An 11140-nucleotide genomic window follows, 5' to 3' on the forward strand; every position below is an offset into this window, starting at 1 on the left:
CCTTGTGAAAGGGGTTAGTACAGTATATATAGCTGGTAGCAGTGAACTGAATGCCATTATTCTAAGTTAGGGATCCCCAAACTTTTTATTCAAAGAAAATATGTACCAGGTTCCTTGAGATTAGTTGAGAGGTAGAAATCCTAGATGCAACCTCCTCCCCAGCACAGGGGAGGCACAGTGCCTAACACATAGTAAGCACTTAATAACTGTTTATTGACTGACTGCCTAGCACATTGCAGATGCTATATTTTATGGATTAACCAAATCTGAATATTTTAGAATACAGATTCTCAAACTAGATTGGCACAAGACCTATGTTATATGAAAAGAACCAATTCTGTATTTGAGAAGGTACCTAAAATCATGATTTTTCTGCTCTAAAAACTTAGATGAATTGGTTTTAAACATATTAAAGTACCAAAGGGCCTAGTGACTAAATATAACAATCTCTTGTTGGAAAAGAAATCTCTTGATAATATGGTAGGTGCTTAGAAGCATCACCTCCTGTATTTTTTGCTAAAACATGGTAGAAACTATAGTACTTTTAGATATACAACTATCCTATGCAAAAACATACTAACTACCAATATGATAATTAACTTCATTTTAATATCCTCATGTTTCATTTTTCTTTTTTTTTTTCAAACTTCACTCCTCTGAGGGAACTGTGTATTTTTTTTTTGTAAAGTGACATTTAGTCACCCAGATCTTAGCACAGTGCTTGACACATAGTAAAGCATGTAATAAATGTTCATTGATTGTTGACATTTTTATTAAGTGAAATAGGTATTTTTTCCCTATTAGTATTTGCCAAGTAACTAAATGGTTGGCCAGTTGGCCGTGATTTTTAGTTTGTTATTAACCTCTATCTAATATTCTTAGATTTATGCTTATTGATCTTTGTATCTCTGCCCTTCTCCCCACACTCATTTATTTAGCAAAGTGATTTCTGAACATCAAGGATTTAGAGTTCTCCAAGCATAGACCTTGAAATAGGATTCTAATATAATTATACTTGGATAAAAAAAAACCTCATATCCTTCTTAAACTGGAATTAGTAGAACCTAGATAAGAGGTTATCCAACTCTTGTACATAAGAATTTAATCTATAGTAGAATTAAGACAAAGGCAGGTGACATTATACATGTGACATTATACATATACACATGTGTTTGTTGAATTGAAAATATTCCCCTAGTCATATACAGCCCCACTCCCCCCTTAGAGTGAACTGGTAATGCTTAATCCTAGCATTATTGCAATTTTTTTTTCAGCCAAAGACAAGGTTTATGAGAACATCCGTCATTTTGCGCAGACTTTTAAGGAGTCTGAACGTTGGTGAGCTATTGGCTAGATTCTAAGAATCTGAGCCACATTATTGCAATTTAAAAAAAAAAAGATTTATCCACATCTGTGCAGGTGTGACATTTGATTATTATTGTTGGCAGCAACGGTCACAAATAGTATTATCTTGTCAATACAAGAATTTGTTAATTTAGTCAAAACTTATAGAAAAAAAGAAACTCTTTTAAGTGTTACCATACAACTTTGAAAATAGTTTTCCTAAAACAAATTACTACACACAGTTAAATTTATTGTGATGTTGGTTAGTTGTGCTCTTAAAGCTATAGCAAGGTGTAACAAGTGTTGGAACTGCTTTCAACTGAATAACAAAAGAAATGGAACGAAAATCACTTAAAACTGGTTCACACCAGCTATCCTCCTTGTACTATTAACTGCTAAGATCAAGTCACAAAACATTATTTTAGAGAGAAAAGATTTAGTGAACCCTAGAAATTGGGTTTGATTTATGCCAGAAAATCTGCCTTTTCACTGCTTGAGATTTCAATGGAAGAAAGCCACAGTCTTTTACCAAATGGTTTCTAAGGAAACCTCTTACAGCAGAGCATCTGAAAACAATTTGGTTGTTAATGAGAAATAGTTCTTACGATGGTGGGAAAGTGTTGTCTGAAAGGAAAGGCTTCAAGATTTGGCAGCCTCTCCACAAAAGTGTTTAAATAACTGCTGTACAATTTAGTTTATGAAATTTCTACAGAGATAAACATTTGTAGCTGCCTTTTTGATTTGCAGGTCTGGTTGCAGGTTTCAACTAACTTATAAGTAAAAATTTAAGGCCATGGTAATGGAAAAATAAGTATTTGTATTTAAAATGTAGATATGTGAATGATTTAGTATTTCCAAGCCCAATAGAAAATCTTTACAGGGTCTATTATGCTTTTCACTGTGTACATGGAATTGTTACATGCTAGCCTGTATTGTATACCATGAAGTTCTCATGGTAGCTACATAGATGTCTATAAATCTCAAATTATCCTTATCAGAATTCATACTGATATATTCCATGAAATTTCCATTTTAAATCTAATAAGGTTGAGGTTTTTTCCCCTAAGGCAGAAGAAAGTTTTAAGAATTTTTTTCTAAGCTATCTTCCAAATAAACATAGTTGCAGTGTTAGAATTGGACATTCTTTGATTTTGAATCCCCTAAGTACATCTATTGAAATGGAAGCTCTAAATAAAAATCCTTAGGGAAAAAAAAACAAACAAGAAAGAAAACCTACAAACCTTCTTAGACTAAAGTTACTGAGACCAACTCTCGTAAATAAAATTCCATTCTATACAGAATTCAGACATCATTGAAGTAGGTGACGTTATATGTGATAGAGACGTGTAAATAAAAGTTCGTTGCAGAAGATGCAAGAGACATTACTAATTTTGTATTAAACATTCTCTTTCCCTGGGCATAATTTGGGATTGACTATTCAGTTTGAAATTTTCATTCTCAAATTGGTAAAGCAGTTTAAAGTCTTGCTTGTGCATCACCTTTTACATTCTTGCCACCCATCCCAACCACTGTATTTATTCTTCTGGAGACCTTTCCTCAGTCAGACCTGCCAGGAGTCCTCTTGAAGTTTTGGCACCAGCTGTTCTCCTTATTTGACCTCCCTCTCCTTTCTTCTTGGGTTTTGATACTTCCTCCTAGTTGGGCAGCTGCTTCCATTTGGAACTCTGCTTTGGGCAGAAAAACACTGCCAATGAAAATAGGAAAGAGAAGAGAACAAGCAGGGTTACGCTTGTATAGCACGTGCTGCAGCTGTGCTCTCTGTGGATCTTGCTACCTCCTGGGTGGAGATGAAGGCTGAAGAGCAATCTGGGGCTGACAGGACCAGAGATCCTTCCAGACCAAGAGATCAGTGACTGTGAGCCCTCTCTGCTCCCATCAAAAACCCGGCAAACAAAGAAAGTCTTTGTAGTATTCCAAAGGACCTGAATAGCTGACACTGGCAATTGTGTATTTGTTCACTCACTCAGTATCCTGCACTGACTTCTATAAACTTGTTCTACTACAGAGTGAGGGAATTTCTTTTCCTTTTATTTATTTACTTTTTTAGGTCAGGGATAGACGGCGAGAGAGAAAGAAATGGACAGAGAGACAAAAGTGTGTATGTGTGTGTCTGTGTGTTGAGAGAGAGAGACAGAGACAGAGACACAAAGAAACAGAGACAGACAAGACAGAGACAGACAAGACAGAGAGAATATGGTGGCCTTTCTCTTCCTGTCCCTTCTTTCCCATCTTAAAAAAAGAAAGAAAGAAAAAAAAAAGACCTAGATGTCACCATGCACACAGGTTGAACATGGCAGCCACTCCACAAAGATTCCAGAAAGATAATGCCACCGTAACACTTAGCAAGAAAACATTCATGATACTGGGATACAGAGAAGGATTACAACATAAAAGTCACAAAATTATTTTATTCTTTTCAATATAAATTAGACTCCTGCTAAAAACATTTTCTAATGTGATGCTCTTCAGAGGTTAGGAGGAAATTTGTAATACATTTAGAGAACAGAGAGACTGCTTATTAAACTTGTGTGTGTGGCACATGCAGTGAACCATGTGGGCAAGGTCATTCAATGTGCTTTGAGGAAGTTGTTAGTTTTTTTTAGAAGTTCTAGTTTGGTTCACGGATCACCTTCTAACACTAAATACAGACTCCTGAAAGAGCATGTTGAATTTGAAACTCGAGCAAATAAGTACCAACATTCTTACTTTCCCTGATTGAAGTTATCAGCACTCCCTTGATGGACTAAGAAAAGGGAAAGGATGTTACTTGTTTACACTTTTGGTGACAAGTTGTCAAGAAGTCCTGTTTTCTTTAGTTCCTACATGACACAATAAAAACAAAAATAATATTCCTGCCTCAGCAACATTAACTGGCCTCTTCTTTTCTTCCTCCTTTTTTTCTCACTGTCTCTATAGTACCACAGGATGGCTCTCCAGTCAACTCAGCAACTTAATTAGATGGCTCCAGATTCCTGAATATAAATTACCACAGACTATTTGTCTTTACATGCATCACTTCCTTAGCACCTTGTACTAACGAACACTGTATATAGAAACTGACAAAGTGAATTCATTACTTTGCTTGCCTATTGCTTGGTGCTCATCTCTATTACCAGGATCAGACTTTCAAGGACAGAAATTAAACCAGATTTGTCAACTATCATACTTGAAAAGGGGTTAGGGTGGGGGAAGAGATCAGGGAACCAGATTTGGTTCCCAGATATTATCTTATCTAAAAATCAGATGTGGTTTCCATTTCCAGAAAATTTTTGACCCGAGATACAATTTGAGAAATTAATGCGAAGAAAAATTTCATGCTATATCTCCTCTTATTTGGGGGGGATTTTGAGTTTATTTCTTCATATAGTATCAATGTGTATCTTCCTTGTTGCTTATGGATTTATAGCCATAATCTCTATGGTCAAGTGGTATACTTTTTTGGTACTCATAATGTTTAAACTGATTTATTCTTTCTAGTTTCTCTCTTGCCCCTCTGTCTCCTCCCCCGCCTTTGAATAAGATCTTTGCTCAGCCAACCACCATTTTTTAATCTGATCCTTTTAGCATTCATGTGGCATGTGTTGAGTTAGAGAAGACAATCTTTTCAAGACCAGACTGTGTCATTGGTTGACTTGGGTATATTTGCATGTGAGCATCAGCTTCTTTGTAAAACGTGGAGATTTGTATTATCTACCTCACAGAATTGTTGTAAGGGGAATATTTTTAACTGTAAAGTTTTGTGTAAGTGTGAACTCTTCCCTGTCCTTTCTTATTGTTCTAATTACAGTAGTAATTACAGTAATAACTGTTGGAAGTTTTTCTCTTTTGGTGTAACTATTCCTGATAGTATCCTAAAATCTTTTCTGACTTCATTTTTAGGGGTTAGGGCTAGGATGACTGATCATAAACCTGTGGAATTGTAAAGTTCAATCACAGTATTCATCTCTTCCAGAACAGAGTTTTAACCCATCTTCTTCCTGCGTGATACCAAGACTTTGGTCATCAGCTTGAAAAAAACCAGAGTTCTTATGGTGTTGGATATTTAGCAGTATGAACCTTTAGATAATAAAGATATTTGCAGAGGATTTGAATTTTAATTCAAAGAGATTTTCAAAGTGCTTAGTGTGTGTAGCACACAAAGCATCATGGTACAACAGAAATGGTCAGTTCTACTGGTCAGCAAGTCCTGGATGCAACTCCCTTGTCTGATACTTACTGGCTGTATAACCATAGGCAAGTTACTTAACCACATCTTCAAAATGGGGATGATATTTGTTGTATCTATTTTATGGGACTTTGTGAGACACAAATGGAATAATATACATACACACATTATATAAATATATATACATATACATACACATATACACATACATACATATATTTATATCTATCTGAAATCTTTACAAACTTGTAGTTTTGTGTTTCAGGGTCTAGATGTGGGGATCTCTGCCAACTCCCCTTGCCTAGCAATGACTCTGTCTGAACTCCATCTCAACCCACAAAAATCAGGAGACAGTGATTCTGTCCGACTACAGGGAATAAGGAGGGAATAGAGGACATTGGTATGGAAATCACAATTAGAGGACTGTGCAAGGCAGAGCTAGCTAGAGGGGAAAAGAGCATCTGGAAGAAGACAGGATTGAAACCAAACTAAGCACAGTCCTCTTTTCCAAGAGTTTACTTAGGCTAAAGACCCAAATCTCTATAACTCCGGGGGCAGAGGATTAGCAACAGGGTGGCAGTGGAATGGGGAAGAACCAAAGAATGAGAATGAAAAGCTGGGGAAAAAAAGATTAAACAAAGATGTAAGACAATCTAACTACTCTGAAATAATCTTAGATTAAGTGTGTACTTGAGTTAATTGTTGCAAACAATTTCATAGATTTTGTATGTGTATAAGGGCAGCTAGGTGGCACAGTGGATAGAGTGCTAGACCTGAAGTTAGGACGACTCATCCTCCTGAGTTAAAATCTGACACTTATTAGCTGTGTGACCCTGGGCAAGTCACTTAACCCTATTTACCTCATTTTCCTCATCTGGAAAATGAGCTGGAGAAGGATATGGCAAACCACTCCAGTATCTTTACCAAGAAAAATCCAAATGGGGTCACAAAGAATTGGACACAGCTGAAACAACTGAACAACAAATGTGATGAAGGATTACTTCAGTATCAACTTTAGGGAAAAGCTTAAAAAATAGTATTGTGCCATTATTTGGGCAGATGTGGTTTGATATTAGTTGTAGTGAACAGAACCAGGAATATGGTTTATATGACATCAATATGGTAAAGACAAAGAACTTTGTAAGAATTAGGAACTTGGATCAGTCTAATCACGAATGATGCTTCCAGAGGACTATTGATGAAACATACTATCCACCTCCTAATAGAGAGATGAAAAACAGTGTAGAATGAGACATATTTTTTTGGACATGGTCAATATGGAAAGTTGTTTTAGTTAACTATACATGTTTGTAGCAGGGATTTAATTTTTCTTTCATTTTCCATTGAGGGAGGAATGAAAGATGGCAGACTTTTGCTGATTTAAAAAGAAATAAAATGTTTTTTAAATCCTCACTTAATCATATTGCTTACACATGCAAAACTTACAAAGGACATGACATGCAGTTAGATGGACAACCTATAGTGTATGTGTGTGTGTGTGTGTTCATGTGTATGTGTAAGAAGGACAGGCAGTATAAATGTATGAGACCTAAAATTAATCAGGAGAAAGAGAGTAACTGATTGCCTTTAGGAATTCGTTTCTTCAATGACCCCAAATTTCTTCCAGAAACAAAGGCCAACTTTCTAACAATAGTATTTGACTTGTGGTGTTTTATGGCTGCTCAGAGGAATTAAAAAAATGACTATCATACAAAGAACAAGGGAGAGAGGTGCATGGTGATTGTGAGCAGGTTGTAACACATAACAAATAGAGAATCTCAGAGAACAGCTAGAGTTGAAGGATGTCATTACAGAATACATTCCAGGTGAGGAACGTAACTTGTGCTTAATTGAGTTCAGGGCATTTTGTCTGGAACTTACAAAGGGAAGTGAAATGAAATGTCTGGAAAAGTAAGTGGGAGCCAGATCATATGGGACTTTAAATGCTATACTGAAGGGTTTTTGTTTTTTGAATTTTATCCTTGAGGCATTTAGAAATTGCTGAAGGTTTAAGAAGAAGGAAGACATGGTCAGATATATGATTTTCAAAGATTCTTTTGGCTGTTGTTTGGAATTTAGTTTGAATGGGGGAGTATCTGGAATCAGAAACACCAATAGTCAGACTATTACAATAGTTCAGATGATAGGTAATGAGGGTTTGCATTAGGGTGGTAGTAGCCTTCTGAGCAGGAGTCACATACTAGTCATGTTATGTAGCTGGAATTGATAAAACTTGATAGGTGGTTGGATATGAGTGGTGAGGGAAAGGGAAGTCAAAGATGACTCAGAAATTGTAACATGAGTGAATGTATTTAATAAATGTAATTTTAATAAATGTAAGTTGTATACATGGATGAATGAACTTAATAAATGCTCACCGAATTGAACTGAATTCGGTGCCTTCAATAGGGATAGGAAAGTTTGAAAGAGGGCTAAGTTCCTTTTGAAAGTGTTGAGTTTGAAATGCCTATGGGACGTCTAAGTAGAGCTCTCCAACAAACAACTGGTAATAAAGGATTATAATATAGAAATACAGATCTTAGGAAAGAGATCAAGACTGGATATATAAATTTGGAATTCAACTTCATAGACATAATAATTGAACCCATGGGAGCTGATGAAATCACCTGAGAGAATATAAAGAGAAGAAGAACTTAGATTAAGGGGTAGAATATAGGTAAACCAGCAAAGAAGACTGACTGACGAGTGATCAGAGAAGTAAGAAGGCAATCAGGATAGAGAAGAGAGAAGAGAATACTCCAGAGAAGGAAAAGGTGACAGTGAAATCAAGCGACATGGAGGCTGGGAACATTGGTTTGAGTAGTTAAGCAAGTTGGGAACAGTATTCAGTTTATTTTTACTCGCTGAACTGTAATAATGACAATGGAATTGCTCTTACTTGGTAAACTGATCGCTTAACATGCATCATAAAATCTAGGACTGAATCTATTAGTGGAAAAAAGAAATAAATGTTCCATTTATGTAGCTAGATTAACTCTTTTAATGTACTGAAGGAAGAATAAGTAAGCCTTGATGCATAATGGTCCCTGGTACAAAAATTAGAACCTAATAATAAGAAAGAGATTTGATCATTTATTTTATGTGAAAAACCCTTGATATTCATAGATGACATCATGTTTGATCTTCACAGCAGAATGGTACAATGTACAGAGCAATGGATTTGGAGTCAGGGGACCTGGATTTAAATACCAAGTCACTTAACCTCTCTAGGCCTCAACTTCACCTGCAAAATAAGGGGTTTGGGTCAGATGGCTTCTAAAGTCCCTTCAAGCTCTAAATCTGTGATTTTATGATCTTCCCAATGACAATGGCAAATAAAAAGGTGTGAGTCTTCACTTTTTTCTTTTATCCCTCATCTTCCTCCCATCTCACAAAGATTGTAGTTCGTTTTTTAAAGCCCTTGTTATCTTGTCCCCCTTCCTACCTTTCTGGTTTTGTTGCATTTTAAACTCTTCTCCATGTTCTTGGTGATCCATGGATTGGCTTCCTTGCTGTTCACATGACAGTGTTCATGTCCCGACTCCAGGAATTTTCACTGGCTGTCTGGAAGGCCTGGATTCTGTCCCTCCTCGTCTCTGCCTTCCTGATGTCCTTCAAATCTCCCTTTCCCGGTCTCCCTTCCCCTGTTTCTTTCAGATCTCAGGTAAAATCCCACTTTCTGCAGAAGTCCTTTCCTTGGTCCCCCTACAGTTAGTGCCTTCACTCTGAAATTATCTTCTATTTGCTCTACATAGCTTGTTTACATGTCATCTCCCTCATTAAGACTGTGAACTCCTGGGGTGGCTAGGTGGTGAAGTGGATAGAGCACGGGTCCTGAAGTCAGGAAGGACCTGAGTTCAAATCTGGCCTCAGACCAAACATTTGACACTTAATAGCTGTGTGACCTGGGCAAGTTACTTAACCCCAATTGCCTTAAAAAAAAAAAAAAAAGATTGTGAATTCCTAGAGGACAAGGCCTGTTTTTGCCTTTTTTTTTTTTTGTAACCCTAGGATTTAGCATGATCCTTGGCACATAGTAAGTGCTTAACAGATGCTTGTTAATTGGATTTAAGTTAGTCATATCCAGAAAATAACAGCAATGGAAAAAATAGAACATTTTTCTTTACTTTGTGGCCTACTCCTGTGGCACCACAAAAGAACAACAGGAATACAGTATCTATAACCCCAAATAATTATCAGTTTGGTGCACCCTGGATTTGGTGACAGCAGATTAGATGGTCCTGTGTATTTAGTTTGAAAATGAAGTTGAAAGTAGCTTAATATGCCTCATGGTTATAGAAGTATTACACAAGTAAAATTGGCTCATTTAACATCCTGTCAACTGGAAATTTCTATTAATAGACAATTTTATACTTCCTTAATATGATAATTTATGTTCACAATAATACTACTAAAATGCTGTAGGATCCCCAAATGCCATCAAAGATTAAATTGTAACTATAAGTTGAATTTCAAGCATATTTATTTTACTTTAAGTATTTAAAATTGATAATCCATATGTAGTATTTCTTCATTAAGCTAAATTCTGGTTTAAATAGAACACTTCTATTTCCTGATTGTCTTAGATGATATGTTTACTAAACATGTAGAAAGATCAACAAGTTTTCTCCCCGTTCTTTCTGCATTGAGTAACAACAGAAGAAAGATCAGGGTATAAACTGCAACAAGAAGGATTCTGATTAGTTAGTGGCCATTGGTCCTACAAGGGTTTTTGTTAGGATAGCTTACAGAAGCGGTTTCCAGTCCCGAGGATCTATAAACTCATTGTTTAGGTACCTTCTTAATCATAGTTAGAAAGATAAAGTAGATTACAGATTAAAGACCATTTTGTGATCTATTCATTCTCACAACACCCAAGTGAAGGAAAGGTCAATATTGCCATTTTTCATATGAGAAAACCTAAAGGTGAAGAAATTAACCACACAGTGAGTCAGCACTACTAATAAGAATTTAGTTGCTGATATTCTTTCAAAAGGCATACTATTATCTTGATAATAGTTAACATAGGAAGACCACTTACTGCTTCTTGCTAGGATGGAAGTGGAAATTCCATGAAGCTCCTGCTCCATCTTTGACTCTTCAAAAAGAAAGGACTTAGTCTTTCAATTCCCTCCATCTTCTCTCCTGGGATGGCATATGGAAAAAAAATGTCCACATATCTTCAAAGCAAAACTTCAGGGAAGGATGATTTTAAGAAGGCTAATTGAGGTGAGAAGGCTCTACCTTCCTTGAAATGTATTTTAGTCTCTCAATAGTAGGGCCTTGCCTAAGCACTACTTAATGGCTATTTTTTGGGCCCTCCTGGCTCAGAGTGAATGTAAATAGTAACTGTTTCTCTTTTGGCCAGCAACCCTGAGGGTCTTCCCCTTCCAGTTTGATTTTTTTTTTCTTTTGTTAAAGGGCCATCCCTTGACTCACTTCTTAAAGAGGCTCATTCACTGAAAGGGCGTTTCCTCACTCAAAGTGAGAATCTGAACAGATCTTAGCTTAAAAGGGCCAAGGTCTCCCATTGTATCCTGAGCCATCTCCAGTCAATATCTGGCCACTGGACCCAGATGGCTCTGGAGAAGAAAGTGAGGCTGGTGACCT

The 11140-nt window shown here is 36.5% G+C and overlaps 1 protein-coding gene across 1 annotated transcript in view; it reads right to left on the reverse strand.

The window, feature by feature from the left end:
* DPH5 (diphthamide biosynthesis 5) overlaps window positions 1–10863 on the reverse strand; it is a 111142-nt gene extending 100279 nt beyond the window's left edge. Inside the window, exon 1 of the mRNA XM_027868257.1 lies at window positions 10572–10863. The gene's annotated coding sequence lies outside the window, so the exon portion shown is untranslated. The remainder of the gene's footprint in view (window positions 1–10571) is intronic.
* Window positions 10864–11140: the final 277 nt, after the last annotated feature.

The sequence above is a fragment of the Vombatus ursinus genome, unplaced genomic scaffold (assembly GCF_900497805.2).
Source record: "Vombatus ursinus unplaced genomic scaffold, bare-nosed wombat genome assembly UNPS02014787.1, whole genome shotgun sequence".
Lineage (NCBI taxonomy): Eukaryota > Metazoa > Chordata > Mammalia > Diprotodontia > Vombatidae > Vombatus > Vombatus ursinus.